Raw genomic sequence first — 15,411 nt, 5'->3', positions numbered from 1 at the left:
GCTATGCCACAAAAATATAGGACATGTCCCATCTTTCGCCGCAACATGCGGATCGTGGACCGATTTTAAGTCAATGGGTCCGCACCGTGATGCAGGGTGCACATGCCCTCTGTGTTTTGTGGATTTGCAGTTTGTAGTCCACCAAACGGACATGGTTGGATGAATGCAATAATGTATTATTTTACATTGCTTATATAGCACTAACATATTCCACAGCACTGGAGAAATCACAGGAGCCAGGTTATCAATGCCTAGAAAGTTTCTGCTGGTGTCTATGGCAGTGTTACTGATTTGCAGTGCAGGATCTCCTATGCGGTGAGCGCCGTAACAGAAATAAATAAAAACCATGCGATTCGCCATTTTTTTGTCACCTTGTCACCCCACAAAAATAGGATAGGACTGTTCTATTATGGGCCGAACGTTTCATAAAATGCGAAATGCACGCAGCTTTTTTTGGGGTATGTTTTTGCGTGGTATTGAGTATTGCAATACTTTTTCTCGCACATTCCATTGGGGGACACAGACCATGGGTATAGCCTAGGTCATTACTAGGAGGAGACACTATGCAAATAAAAAAAGAAAGCTCCTCCTCCTTGGACTATACCCCCCATGTTCCACCGGGAGCACCCCAGTTCTTGCTTAGTGTCGGATAAGGAGGATGACATTCTCTCTACTCTCTTGGTGGAGCAACCGCCGGGGTCGAATTGACGTCCCCGGCTACCTCCCACCCTCCCCCAGAAGTTAAGTGGAACCGGGCTCGATCTGCAGCTCCGGCGGCCTACCAGATTCGGGGTCACCTTCCTGCCCTCCAGATCACTGCCACTCCTTGTGCCAGCTGACTGAGAGGTGACCTCCGCTGGTGTGGATTTGAGGGGCGAAGACTACAGGACGCAGATAAGTACATTGCCTTCCCTGTCTCCCGGTGTGACGCTAGGGCCGCTTGGTGGGGGATTTGAGGGGGGAGAGGCTACATAAGTGGCAACTTCCTGGCTTTCCTCGGCGGTGTCTAGGGGGCGTCTTCTTATTTTCATTTTTTCCTCGCGGGTTTCACGCCTCCTGACGCGATTTGTGGGCGGCGCTCTGTCTTCTGCTACTTCCGGTCAGCGCTCTCGGCTGCTCCCGGCTCCATTGCGTGCTGCAGGAACGGTAGGAGACCCTGGCCCCTTCCATTGCAGGATTACCGCCATCATGCCAAATCCTGGGGCCTCACAAAAATCCAAGTCGGCCCCTCTGGCCCCACTGGGGCTATGTAAGGTTTGCTGCTTACCACTTTCGGTCTCTAGATCCTGTGACTCTTGCCTTGCCTCTGGACAGGATCATCCTCTCCTCCCCCTCTTACTCAGCCCAGTCCTCCCTCCACCCTGTCAGAGCACGCGGAACCCGGCCCTCTGCCATTTCTAGGGCGGCCGCTGACTTAGCCCAAGTCTCTCGGGCCGCCATGGCGTCTACGGATCCTGCGGCTAACACCATACCGCTTCCCAGTGGTTCCCACAGAGGATGCTCAACCACTAAGAGGCAGCGTACACAGCAGCATCCTTCCTCGGATGATTCTGCTTCCCCTCCTCGCCTAGAGGCCCGTTCAGACACTTCCCCCTCCTCGCAGAGATCCTAGATTGGAAGGGGCGAGATCCAGTTCTGACGAGGACACAGAGCTGGAGCCCTCGCCCAAGCTGTCCACTTCGGTGGCAGACTTGGTGGCGGCGGTCCGGGATACTTTCGATATCCAGGGGGAATCTCCTTCCACTGGTGGCCAGGAATTCCCTCTTTTCCACTCGAAGAAACCTCAAACTGTGGTATTCCCCATACATGGCGAGTTCGACAAGGTCCTCTCTAAGGCCTGGGACAGCCCGAATCATCTGTTTTCTGCTACGAAACGTATGGCTACTCTTTATCCATTTCCTGCAGAAAATGTGCAGCAGTGGTCTTCTCCTCCTAAGGTTGACCCGCCGGTGGCCAGATTAGCTAAGAATACGGCCATTCCTGTCTTGGACGGTTCGTCTCTACGGGATGCAGTCGACAGGCGTTTGGATTCTTTATCCAAAACCATCTTCACTCTGGCAGGCACTGGCCTGCGGCCCGCTTTCGCCTCGGCCTGGGTATCCAGAGCGCTTTCTGTATGGTTGCAGCGCCACCATCAGGACCTGGTGGAGCAGGATGCCTCTGCGGACACCTTAAATTTTGTCCTCCAGATGTCACAGGCGACGAAGTTTCTCTGCGAAGCTTCCATTGATGTTAGCATTCTCTTTGCGCGTATCTCGGCCCTTTCGGTCACACAGCATAGAGAAGTCTGGTTGAAGGTTTGGGACGCTGACGCTTCCTCTAAACGTTCCCTCACTAACCTCCCCTTTTTGGGTTCCAGGCTTTTTGGTGCTAAGCTGGACGAGATCATCTCTGACGCGACGGGGGGCAAGAGTACCAACCCGCCCCAATCTAGATCCAAGCGCACCTTTTGGAGATCAGTCCTCCGGTTCTAGTAACCAGTCCTTTCGTCGCTTCTCCTCTTCTAGATCTGCGGCGGCCCCCTTCCCGGGTGGCTCTCAGGACTCCTGTAAGAAACCTGCCTTTAAGCCGCGGCCACAGTCAGCCCGCCCCCTGCTGCTCCCAAGCAGTCATCCGCCTGAAGGGGTGCCCCCACCTCTTACGGTGGGGGGCCGATTGCTCTCCTTTCAACAGGTTTGGAGAGATCATATCCAGGTCGCCTGGGCCCTGGAAATTGTAACATCTGGTTACAAAATAGAATTCGCATTCCAGGCCTCCGGAGCGTTTCTTCTCTTCTCGGGTCCCAAGGGATCCGGTCCGGGCCTCGGCTCTTTTGCAGGCGGTCGCTTCCCTTTTGGACAGGGGAGTGATTGTTCTAGTCTCCTTGGAGGAGCAAGGCGCAGGTTTCTACTCCAACCTATTTGTGGTGCCAAAGAAGGAGAGATCGGTGCGTCCTGTTCTAGATCTGAAGCTGTTAAACAGGTCTCTGCGGGTCCAGAGGTTCCGGATGGAGTCCCTCCGATCCGTTATTGCTTCTCTTCTTCCAGGGGAATTCCTCGCGTCGGTGGACATAAAAGACACCTATTTGCATGTCCCTATAGCAGAATCTCACCACAAGTTTCTGCGCTTCACTGTCGGTGGGCAGCATTACCAGTTTGTCACCATGCCCTTTGGGCTGGCTACGGCCCCTCGGGTATTCACTAAGATCTTGGCGCTCCTCCGTACCAGTGGCATATCTCTGTTGCCCTACCTGGATGACATACGGATAAAGGCTTCCTCCCTTCCCCAGGCCAGGGACAGCGTCCGGATCACTGTTCAGACTCTGGAGCAGTTCGGCTGGCTGATCAATGTCCAGAAGTCATCTCTTCTCCCCTCAGAGGTTGACCTTCCTAGGGATGGTTCTGGACACCATGGCAGCTCGGATATTCCTTCCGAGTTCCAAGTCCTCTCGAATTCAGGTATCGGTATCTCCCCTACTGCGCTCCCGACGACTCTCCATCTGAGAGTGCATGAGGGTTCTGGGGCTGATGGTGGCCTCCTTTGCCCAGTTTCACACTCTGCCTCCTACAGCGGGCGATTCTGTCCTTTTGGGACAGGACGTCGCACGGTCTGGCCTCTCGAGTCAGTCTGCCTCCTTGGGTTCGGGCGGACCTCTTGTGGTGGCTGTCCCCCCAAAACTTGATCTCATGGAGGTCCTTTCTTCCGATCTCCCGGACAGTCGTCATCACAGACGCCAGCCTCCTAGGTTGGGGTGGTGTTCTACAGACCCGGACGGTGCAGAGGCTTTGGTCGGCGGCAGAGGCCCGCCTTCCGATCAACGTGCTGGAGCTCAGAGCAATTTTCTTCTCCCTTTCTCACTGGACTCATCTCCTGGCAGGTCTCCCGGTAAGGGTCCAGTCGGACAATGCCACGGCCGTGGCTTACCTCAACCACCAGAGTGGGACCCGCAGCCAGACGGTGATTCAGGAGGCAGAGAGGATCCTCCAGTGGGCGGAGACTCATGTTCCAGTACTATCGGCAGTGTACATCCTGGGGATCGACAATTGGAAGGCAGACTTTCTCAGCCGCAACACGTTGGATCCAGGAGAGTAATCCTTAAATCCGGAAGTTTTCGAGGACATCTGTCGCCAGTGGGGCCGCCCGGATGTCGACCTGATGGCGTCCAGGCTCAACAACAAGGTTCCCACGTTTCTGGCCCGTGCTCGCGACCCGGAGGTGTACGGGGTGGACGCACTGGTGTCTCCGTGGCAAAGCTTCTTTCTCCTTTGTCTTTCCACCTCTGCCTCTACTACCGAAGGTCCTTCGCAAGATCACGTTGGAAGGGATTCCGACCATTCTCATCGCCCCCGATTGGCCGCGCCTCGCCTGGTTCTCGGACGTCACTCGGATGCTGGCAGACGTGCCGTGGCTTCTTCCTCTCAGGGAGGACCTACTGTCTCAAGGACCGCTCTTACACCAGAATTTACGGTCACTGCGTTTAATGGCGTGGCTGTTGAGACCGCCATCCTGAAGAAGAGGTTCCGGCCTCCTGGTGGTGAAGACCTTGATCAAGGCCAGAAAAACAGTTTCATCCCGTTATACTATTGTACCTGGAAGACCTTTCTTGCCTTTTGTGAGAAACAGGGCATTTTTCCCCTTCGTTTCTCGGTTCCGGTGGTCCTCTCCTTTCTCCAGTCGGGTCTTGAGATGGGAATGTCGTTGAGCTCTCTGAAGGGTCAGGTCTCTCCTCTGGCCATTTTCTTTCAGCGATTTCTGACTCTGCTCGGTCCAGTGAGGACCTTCCTACAAGGGGTGGCGCATTCGTTCCCTCCGTATGTTCCTCCCCTGCCCCCCTGGGACTTCAACTTAGATCTGTCTTCCCTCCAGGCGGCTCCCTTTGAACCTTTGAGGGAGGTTTCTTTGAATCTTCTCACCTAGAAGGTAGTCTTTTTGGTGGCGATCACCTCGATCAGGAGGGTATCTGAGCTGGCCGCGCTTTCCTGTAGGGAGCCCTCTTTGGTCTTCCATCAGGATAAGGCGGTGCTGTGCCCGGTCCCTTCATTTTTGTCAAGGTGGTCTCCGCCTTCCACCTTAATGAAGATATAGCCCTGCCCTCTTTTTGTCAATTTCCGGCGAACCGCAAGGAGCGCGCTCTCCATTCCCTGGACATTGTCCGGGCTCTGCGTGTGTACCTGTCGGTTACTGCCTCTTTCCGCCGTACGGATTCCCTTTTTCGTGATTCCGGAAGGGCCTCGTAAAAGGTCTGGCGGCTTCCAAGGTCTCTGTAGCCCGATGGATTCGGTCGGCTATTGCCACGGCTTATCGTGCCCGTGGCAGGGTTCCCCCAGCCGGGCTTACCGCGCACTCCACCAGGGCGGTGGGGGCCTCCTGGGCTAGGCGTAATCACGCCTCGGCATCTCAACTTTGTAAGGCGGCCACCTGGACTTCCTTGCATACCTTTACAAAGTTTTACCAGTTGCACTCTTTGGCATCGGCTGATGCTGTCCTTGGGCGCAAGGTATTGCAGGTGGTGGTTCCTGTTTGACCATTGGGCGTTTTCTCCTGGAGGTGCTGGTTTTTCCCACCCCATGGACTGCTCTAGGACGTCCCATGGTCTGTGTCCCCCAATGGAATGTGCGAGAAAAGGAGATTTTTTGTGAAACTCACCTGTAAAATCTTTCTCGTCTTTTCCATTGGGGGACACAGCTCCCTCCCATTCTTACCTGTTGTAGGAAGGGTTGGTTTAGTTCTTCGGGTCCTGAAGGTCTTCGGTCCGATGGTGGTATTCCGTTGTTCTGCTCTCTATGGCTTTGGTCTCCTTCTCCTACTGCTTTTGCACGCACTGGGGTCCTCCCGGTGGAACATGGGGGTATAGCCCAGGGAGGAGGAGCTTTCTTTTTTTATTTGCATAGTGTCTCCTCATAGTAATAACCTAGGCTATACCCAAGGTCTGTGTCCCCCAATGGAAAAGACGAGAAAAAGATTTTACAGGTGAGTTTCACAAAAATTCTCCTTTTTATGGTGACGAAAGCGAATCAGAATTTTGGTATCGAAACAACCCTACACCGATCTGATCGGCGTAGCGTTGTCACGATACCAAAATTTGGATTTGGTTTCGATTTGACGACTAAAAATTTAATTTGTCTCGCTAAATTTTTCAGTTCAGAAGACAATGGCAACTAGGTATTTTTTTATTTTTTTTGTCTGGGGCACTGCATCTGTCAGCAGATTTGTACCTGTTGCATGTGTGCTTGGCAGTTGAAGGCATCTGTGTTGGTCCTATGCTCATATGTGTCTTCTGTGCCCTCCTGATCACTTCTCTGTACTAGTGGCAGGGGACTCTGGCAGGCTGTCCCGGCGGGTGAACAGCCTGTCTGATCCGTCCTGCCGCTAGTTCACGTGTGCCCCCGGACTGCCGCTCCTTCCCCATTGACTATAATGGGGGCGGAGTTCCGGCAGTGCACGGCAAGAGGCAGCCGGACTAAAAGTACTGCATGTCTGATGTCGAGAAGGTGTTAAAGGTGCACAACTGTTTTGGTTTGAGGGGCACATATTGTACTCAAGGGGCTGCAATAAAATTTTTGCCTCACATTGACAGCAATAACACTTATTCTATATGTGTAACTGTAAAAGGGTCATGTTTTGTTGTGGGACAAGTTACTTTAACCTCTTAGTGCTATATGACATATATACTCGTCATGGAGCACTGCTACTTGGAGCATAATAGTGTCAGCAAAAGGTTCTGAATATATATATATATATATATATATATATATATATATATACACACACATATACACACACATACACACACATACATACATACACACACACACATACATACATACACACACACACATACATACACACACACACACATACATACACACACACACACACATACATACACACACACACACATACACATACACATACACACACACACACAAAATGTCGCCACCTGGATTTAACTAAGCAAACGGCTATGAGCCTCCTATTGGACAATTACTGCATGGGCGATTATCTTTCAGCTGGCAACAAGTTATTTAACACCAACTGGTGCAATAAGTTGCTTCTTATTTCAACCATGTCGAAAGACACATCTCGTGGTCGTGGAAAAAATGTTAGTCTGCTTGAAAAGGGTCAATTCATTGGCATCCAAGCAGAGAAAACATCTAAGGAGATTGCAGAAACTACTAAAATTGGGTTAAGAACTGTCCAACGCATTATTAAAAACTGGAAGGATAGTGGGGACACAACGTATTCGAGGAAGAAATGTGGCGGGAAAAAAATCCTGAATGATCGTTATCGGCGATCATTTATACGTTTGGTGAAATCGAATCGAAGAAAAAAACTGTAGAACCTAGGGCTATGTTTAATAGTGAAAGTAAGAGCATTTCCACACGCATAATGCGAAGGGAACTCAAGGGATTGGGACTGAACAGCTGTGTAACCGTAAGAAAACCACTAATAAGTGAGTCAAACCAAAATTTGCTAGGGATCATAAAGATTGGACTCTGGAGCAATGGAAGAAGGTCATGTTGTCTGAGTCCCAGATTTACCCTGTTCCAGAGTGATGGGCGCATCAGGGTAAGAAGAGAGGCAGATGAAGTGATGCACCCATCATGCCTAGTGCCTCCTGTACAAGCCTGTGGGGGCAGTGCTATGATCTGGGGTTGCTGCAGTTGGTCAGGTCTAGGTTCAGCAACAGTATGTGCTCCAATAGTAAAAGTTTGAAACCGCGCTGCTTATGATTTAGTCATCCGATGCACAAGTGAATGAATCAGGGTATTAGCCTTCGTTCACTTGTGCATCGGATGACTAAATCATAAGCAGCGCGGTTTCAAACTTTTTCTATATGACTTTTCAGTGTGAATTACCCACCACACTACACCGGAACCAGCAGCGCAAGTAACTGTCCGTGTTTTGGGACACAGGACTGACATTTTCTATTTTATTTTATACAGTATGTGCTCCAAGAATGAGGTCAGCTGACTACCTAAACATAATCAATGACCATGTTATTCCATCAATGGATTATTATTTCTTTTCTTCCCTGATGGCACGGGCATATTCCAAGATGACAATGCCAGGATTCATCGGGCTCAAATTGTGAAAGAGTTCAGGGAGCATGAGACATCATTTTCACACATAGATTGGCCACCACAGTGTCCAGACCTGAACCCCATTGAGAATCTTTGGGATGTGCTGGAGAAGGTTTTGCGCAGCGGTCAGACTCTACCATCATCAATGCAAGATCTTGGTGAAAAATTAATGCAACACAAGATGGAAATAAATCTTGTGACATTGCAGAAGCTTATGCGTGCCTTAATCAAAGCTAAAGGCGGTCCAATGAAATATAGTGTGTGACCTTTTCTTTTTTTGTGATTTTTTTTTTTGACAGGCAGTGTGTGTGTGTAAAAATAAAAATAAAAAAAATAATAATTTTATATACACACACACACATACGGTGGGCCATTTATATGGATACACCTTAATGAAATGGGAATGGTTGGTGATATTAACTTACAGTTAGCAAGCAGTTTGCTAACTGTAGAATGGGAGATGGGTGGTCTCGTCTTGCATTGGAATCTGCTGCAATGACCCGGTTACTGCATTCACCAGACATCAACACAATTTCTATCCGCTCCTCACGTGTTAACCTCGGCGACATGTCAATGGCTGTAAACAAAGAGAAACTTTGTAAATAACTCATGAAAGAATAAAGTTAAGTAAAAACCATTGTTTTTCTTGTGAAATTCCCAATAAGTTTGATGTGTCACATGACCCTCTTCCTATTGAAAAAACAAAAGTTGGATTCAAAATGGACAACTTCAAAATGGCCGCCATGGTCACCACCCATCTTGAAAAGTTTCCCCCCTCACCTATACTAATGTGCCACAAACAGGAAGTTAATATCACCAACCATTTCCCATTTTATTAAGGTGTATCCATATAAATGGCCCACCCTGTATATTTATATATTAGTGTGTGTAACGGCCGACATCTGTGATGGCAGCTAATGTCAGTCGTTTAACCCGTCCCATGCTGTGGTCCATAGGAACCGCTGTATGGAAAGGGTTAACAGAGGGAGGGAGCTCTCTCCCGCACCCATTGGGCCGCTTATGTGCCGTGGCAGCGTTCCAATACTTGAAGGGTTAACAGAGGAAGGGAGCTCCCCCATCTGGCCACTGCACTACTGTGGCCAGTGTTCAGATTGGTGTGCCATAGTAGATTTTCCCCAAAGTGACAGAGAATGAACCAGGCGCCGCTGTTCTTAAAACTGTTATAGGGCCCTACAGTTGGTGTACGTTGCTCCAATTTATGATGTCTTATCCAGTATGGTATAAATATTGGAAATCCTGTTAACTTGTGAAATGGGAGAGTTTCAGTAGCTCTTATGTTTTCTTGTATTTTTTTTAAATATATATTTATATGTCTCATTAATATATTTGGACCAATGGCTGACAGTAAAAAAAAAAAAGTGTTGCCTCTGGCCAGGTGGGCTATACTGAAACTAGTCTAATGGTTTTTAGCCTAGTGTCTGTAGGAGGCCGGCACAACCTAATTTTCTAAGTTCCACTGTGTTGTGGCAGACCTAAGGTCAGTCACGTGAGTATCGAGCCACGTGTTCAAGGTGAATGACGTCGACTGAGGAAAATGACAGAAATCTGCATACAGGTTAAAACTCTGCCAGGATCCCAAATTGGGAGTGTCCTAGGCCCTTTATTTATACCCATTCCAAGGGTGTAACCTCTTAAAATATTGACATGATTGGTTTACAAATATTCCAACAATGACTGCTGATTGGTACACAAATAATCTACTAAAGGGTTAATTGCTAAGACCATGCTTAACTCCTGGTTTATGCTTAACCACACTGGCTACTTGGCATGTATAAAGCTTATCTTAACACATACTGCTAACGTCTATAGTTTTAGCTTACACATCATTGCCATCTTATGGTGCACACAGAAATTATTTCTAGTGAAATCCACAGCACTCTTCAATTCAGGTGGGAAAAAAAAACCTGTTACTTTATTAGTAACAGCAGTATACAGATAGACCAGAGATGGTTGAAACGTTGCTATCTGTATACTGCTGTTACTAATAAAGTTACCGTTTTTTTTCACCTGAATTGAAGAGTGCTGTGGATTTCACTATAAACTGTTTCTTGACGGGACCCCCAGCCAGGATCCCCATCTGTGGGCACCATCTCACAAACTTTTTTTTATTGGCGTTTGTCCTCAAATTGGGACCTGGAGTGCTGCTTACCCCATTTTTTTTGCACACAGAAATTAAACACAAAAGTCTCTTTGTCCCGGGAAAGCTGGGTACTTCTTTAACATTTCCCTCCTCTTTCAATTTCTGAGGGCGCTGAAAAATCTCTTCACATGGTAGATGTTTCCTCTGAAGGCTCCATTGTAGCCTACCTAAGCAAACAAATGACACCTTAGACAGCCCATATATCACAGAGTATACTGATAAGCTGCATAGGCCATGCGATGCAAGCATCGATTCCGGTCTGTCTGGTAGTTGTCATTTTTCCTAAACATTCATACATTTTATTAAATCACACAAGCACACACTATCTAAGTGGATGACGACAGCAAACAGATACATCACAGCACGGGAGCTTCCAGACTGTCATCTCCAGGGCTGTTGTATTATTTTTTTTAAGGGAGTGGATTTCCCCTATTGCAACGAGAAATACACAACATTGCTAATTGTCTGGAAATTACTAATGACAAAACCAATCCTATCACTACCACCATGGGCTTCAGCAAGTCAGAGATCATATTATTGAACCAAACACCTATGGACCCCATCCAAGAGAAGGGGTTCCATCATTCTTTAGCTATGTTTCTGGCCTTTTTGTTGCAATTCCTTCACCTTATTGATGTGGGCCTCAATGGGATCATGTGAAACCTCGATCCAGGTGCAGCATTCTTCTCCTATTATGGCACAAGTCCCACCCTCTATAGCTAAGAGGTAGGTTAAGGCCATCCTATTTTGGAGAGCCACTTTCCTGACTTGTGCCAGTTCCTCATTAAGGGTATGGATTGAATTTGTGGTTTCATTAATAATTCCATCCATAATACTGGTATACTTTATTTAATTTATTTGCTAACGCAATTCCCCAACCTGTTCAGGAAGGGAACCACATCCAGGCTTTATCTGCTGATGTCTGTGAAGGTTCTCATTTATCCAGGTCATGGTATATCTGTAAAGAATAAATCAAGGCTACTGGACTTAATGTAGATTTCTTGAAAACGTTTCACTCGTTCTTCCAACGAGCTTTCTCAATTCTGAGTGACTGTACAAGAATTCTCTGGGAATAAATATGTAACTGAATCAACATCTGGTAATTATACCCAGCATGGGCTCAGAGGTCATTATACCCAGCATGGGGTCAAGGGTGTTGATTCCATTATCCTAATTGGCGTGGGGGTAAGACATCTATTGTCTGCCACATACAATGCTGTCTTGACACCTTTTTCTAGGAGGTCATTATCACCTACTGACTCCAATTAGGATAATGGGATCGACACCTTTGACCCCATGCTGGGTATAAAAACCAGATGTTGATTCAGTTGCATATTTATTCCCAGAGAATTCTTGTACAGTCACTCAGAATTGAGAAAGCTCGTTGGAAGAACGAGTGAAACGTTTTCAAGAAATCTACATTAAGTCCAGTTGCCTTGATTTATTCTTTACAGATATTTATCTGCTGATGTAAATAAGCTCCCGTTTATTTCCAGTCATCTCATGAAGAGTTTCAGGCACATTGGTAAATGAAATGTTTGAGAATGGTCGGATGGCTAGGACAACTCTTCCTATGGTACAGTTACCCCATGCCCCCATAGGAAGCCATGAGTAAGCTCTGTTACCACAAATGTAGTATAGTCCTTGTTTCAGGACTTTGGGGATCATTCTACCATGATGTTCCAGCCATCCCTGAAACCATCTCATATTACCACACAATTTGGTCTCACAACTCTGTTGGTTATTGTCCGTTTCTTCTGGGCATGCACACCTGGGGGCACAAGAAGCTTTCATAGTTGGACAGAAGCACAAACTGTTACAGTCAGTATCCACTGTGTCACATGGAGCACCCTTAAATTCCATATTGAATACCAGAGTAGCATTTCTACAGTCCCCCACATATATCTGTGGCAAACTGACAAAGTGGCATTTTGTCTTAGCTATGGGGTTCACATACATAGGTCCCAAACATATAGTGGGTGGAGAGATTATACCAACAATTTCCAAGTATATCCTTTGATCGGAAATGGCATTGTGTGAGGTGTGATCTACAGTCGTGGCCAAAAGTTTTGAGAATGACACAAATGTTTTCACAAAGTTTGCTGCTAAACTGCTTTTAGATCTTTGTTTCAGTTGTTTCTGTGATGTAGTGAAATATAATTACACGCACTTCATATGTTTCAAAGGCTTTTATTGACAATTACATGACATTTATGCAAAGAGTCAGTATTTGCAGTGTTGGCCCTTCTTTTTCAGGACCTCTGCAATTCGACTGGGCATGCTCTCAATCAACTTCTGGGCCAATTCCTGACTGATGGCAACCCATTCTTTCATACTCACTTCTTGGAGTTTGTCAGAATTAGTGGGTTTTTGTTTGTCCACCCGCCTATTGAGGATTGACCACAAGTTCTCAATTGGATTAAGATCTGGGGGGTTTCCAGGCCATGGACCCAAAATGTCAACATTTTGGTCCCCGAGCCACTTAGTTATCACTTTTGCCTTATGGCACGATGCTCCATCGTGCTGGAAAATGCATTGTTCTTCACCAAACTGTTGTTGGATTGTTGGATGAAGTTGCTGTTGGAGGGTGTCTTGGTACCATTCTTTATTCATGGCTGTGTTTTTGGGCAAAATTGTGAGTGAGCCCACTCCCTTGGATGAGAAGCAACCCCACACATGAATGGTCTCAGGATGCTTTACTGTTGGCATGACACAGGACTGATGGTAGTGCTCACCTTTTCTTCTCCGGACAAGCCTTTTTCTAGATGCCCCAAACCATCGGAAAGAGGCTTCATCGGAGAATATGACTTTGCCCCAGTCCTCAGCAGTCCATTCACCATATTTTCTGCAGAAGATCAATCTGTCCCTGATATTTTTTTGGAGAGAAGTGGCTTCTTTGCTGCCCTTCTTGACACCAGGCCATCTTCCAAAAATCTTCGCCTCACTGTGCGTGCTGATGCGCTCACACCTGCCTGCTGCCATTCCTGAGCAAGCTCTGCACTGGTGGCACTCCGATCCCGCAGCTGAATCCTCTTTAGGAGACGATCCTGGCGCTTGCTGGACTTTCTTGGACGCCCTGAAGCCTTCTTAACAAGAATTTAAGCTCTGTCCTTGAAGTTCTTGATGATCCTATAAATTGTTGATTGAGGTGCAATCTTAGTAGCCACAATATCCTTGCCTGTGAAGCCATTTTTATGCAACGCATTGATGGCTGCACGCGTTTCTTTGCAGGTCACCATGGTTAACAATGGAAGAACAAAAAGATTTCAAGCATCACCCTCCTTTAACATGTCAAGTCTGCCATTTTAACCCAATCAACCTGACATAATGATCTCCAGCCTTGTGCTCGTCAACATTCTCACCTGAGTTAACAAGACGATTACTGAAATGATCTCAGCAGGTCCTTTAATGACAGCAATGAAATGCTGTGGAAAGTTTTTTTTTGGGATTAAGTTAATTTTCATGGCAAAGAAGGACTATGCAATTCATCTGATCACTCTTCATAACCTTCTGGAGTATATGCAAATTGCTATTATAAAAACTTAAGCAGTAACTTTTACAATTTCCAATATTTATGTAATTCTCAAAACTTTTGGCCACGACTGTACATCTATTTGGGCATCATAACTATAGTCTGTGAGACTCAAATCATTCATAGAAATTGGAACACCTATCAGAGGAATCCCTTTGTGGTTAGCAGGGATGTGAGAGCATATCCAACAGTTAGTAGCATTCAGCTGCTTGGCAGTCTGCTGATGTAGTTGCCAGATGGAATTCCCTCCTTTCACCTGTGCACAGAAACATAGAATACAAAGAAACAGCCAATGCGGTACATGCATTGTGGTAGTCTGCTAATCCAAATTACTCTCGCAACTGGTTGGATCTGTAACAGTAGGACTGCTTTCCTGTTCGTGACGGTCTTCAGAACCTTTTTGCAGTGGCTTGCGTGGACCCAGACTGGTCTCCCGTTCAGCTTGGTGTGGGTGTGGTAATTTGCACCTGATATGGACCATCAAACCTTGACTCACATGCCTCTTCAAGACTACCCAATCTCCAGGAACCAGAGAGTGTGTACCTTCGAGAGAATGAGGATCTGGTATAGAAGAGAAAACATGTGAGTGTTCCTTTGACAGATGTTCATGCAAATCTACCAAGTATGAAGTCAGGGTAGAGTATTCTGCTTGCAGCTGTTGGGGGGAAAATATAACCCTGTCCTTGGCGCAGAACCAAATAAAATTTCAAAAGGACTAAGCTTTTCTTGTCCAGTAGGAGTAGTGCGGATGACATATAACTCCACCGGCAAAGCTTCTACCCAGTTCATAGAACTGTGTGAATCTAAATACTTGTTTAATTTTAATAGTCCCGTTAAGTCTTTCCACCTTTCTGCTGCTTTACGGGTGATGGGGAGTTTGCAGGGCTTGTGTGATCCCTAGGGTCTTCGGTATGTGACCCATTATCTCCCCAGTGAAGTGAGTTCCTCTGTCTGAATCGATCACCTCTGGAATCCCATATCTGCAGACTACTTCTGACAATATTTTAGTAGCATTTTTTTGGTAGTAGCCGTAGTTACTGGCCAGGCTTCTGGCCAACCTGAGAATGGCTACAATGACATACTCATATGTGCCCACCTTGGTTAGCTGTATGTAATCCACCTGCACTCTTTGAAACGGGTACAATGGTTTGGGAGTGTGTTTCTTGGGTGTCTTTTCGAACCTCCCAGGGTTATGTCCGGCACATGTAAGACAATCCTGAACAAACTTTTCAAAGAGGGTCTGAATTCCTGGGGCAAACCAATGTTCTAAAACTAGTGCGCTCATAGTTAATTTTGATAAATGAGTAGGGCCATGTTCAAAATTGGCCATCACCGGATGCAAACATGTTCTGCCACTTACCTGCCAGAGCTCTCCTGCCTTTGGCCGCTGCCTCAATCCATACCTTTTTTTGTTTTGAGGTGTTATCTGAGCCTGTAGTTTTTGCAAGAGCGATAAGACTGGCGTAGTTGGCAAAGACATTCAGGAGTGGCAGACCGTCTCCTTGAGGGTTTCCCACGGCTTGCGGATAATCTTTCTTCACGTGGGCTGGTACCTTAATAATAGCTACTTATGTGGGCAGCTCTAGGGCCTCTATGAGGATCTGTACTGCTTATGAATTCTTAATTGGTTTGTCCGATGAAGTCCGAAATCCCCT

General features: G+C 47.0%; 1 protein-coding gene across 4 annotated transcripts in view; it reads left to right on the top strand.

Moving 5' to 3' along the window:
* HSD17B7 (hydroxysteroid 17-beta dehydrogenase 7) overlaps positions 1-15,411 on the top strand; it is a 169,648-nt gene that overhangs the window by 67,140 nt on the left and 87,097 nt on the right. The window lies entirely within an intron of this gene.

Source organism: Bufo bufo, chromosome 9 (genome assembly GCF_905171765.1).
Source record: "Bufo bufo chromosome 9, aBufBuf1.1, whole genome shotgun sequence".
In the NCBI taxonomy this organism is placed as follows: Eukaryota; Metazoa; Chordata; class Amphibia; order Anura; family Bufonidae; genus Bufo; species Bufo bufo.
This window is presented reverse-complemented; position numbering and strand designations above follow the sequence as displayed.